Source organism: Cydia splendana, chromosome 16, assembly GCF_910591565.1.
Source record: "Cydia splendana chromosome 16, ilCydSple1.2, whole genome shotgun sequence".
Classification (NCBI taxonomy): domain Eukaryota; kingdom Metazoa; phylum Arthropoda; class Insecta; order Lepidoptera; family Tortricidae; genus Cydia; species Cydia splendana.
Window position 1 is genome coordinate 1551812 of NC_085975.1, and position 1025 is coordinate 1552836.

Sequence of the window (1025 nt, forward strand, 5' to 3'; positions counted from 1 at the left end):
TATGTTTAAAAATGCTGACCGACTTCTTATAAATAATAAACGACTATAAATAATCGTCTCACTCAAATATACTAAGTTCCACAGTAAGCTGAGGTTTGTTTTGCGGGTAAATATATAGACGATGATATAAGTACTCACCTGCTTAAATATACATAAAGTCATTATTGAGATCCGAACCCAGAACCAGGATCTCCGTAGGCAACAACTAAACTCACATCGCAACTCACCAAAATACTTACGAGTAGGTAAAATGACGATTCTTTTTCTAAAACTAATCAAAAAATCAAATTATTCAAATCTAAAAAGCCGAGCCAACGTTACTATCGCGAACAATCAATCATTTACTGTTAAAACGTAAATTTTCACAAAAATCCTGTTACATTACATGGTTTCAAATACAAAGCTATTCAAAATTCACGTTCATCCATCAAGCTCAGTTTTCCAACGGTACCTACTGAATATTACAACTAATTTTAGTGTGAATCCGCAGACATATATCTACCTACCATTGTACTTAGTCTGTCCACAGATAGCAGCAATTGAATTACTCATTCAATTGTTTACCGCATTTTTATGAATTTAATTATGTTATATGTGTCGCTTGACTTCATACCCTATTCTTAATACCAAAATCGCATACTCTGACAGATGGATTTACAAATTAATTATATTATACATATTATTATATTGAGACTGGTTTTTCAATGAGTGTTAGTTACGGCTGTTATGTGATGATTTAATGATTTTAATGTGTAATACTTTGAGATGCATAAACAAATTATGAGACAGATAGGTAGCTGATTTAATAGCAAATTGAATGAAAACTTGGATACGTCCCACAATTCTCCTAGGATTGAAACCATTACCACGATTTAAGAACTATTTACTAGAGAAATTCGCAACGTGGGTGAAAACGGCGACTGTAACGCCAAAGGGTAGCTGGTATATAGGATGGAGCAAAATGAGGGACTTTTAAGCAAACGGGGAATTGTTTAGGCTACGTACTTTATTTTTTACTTATTCAT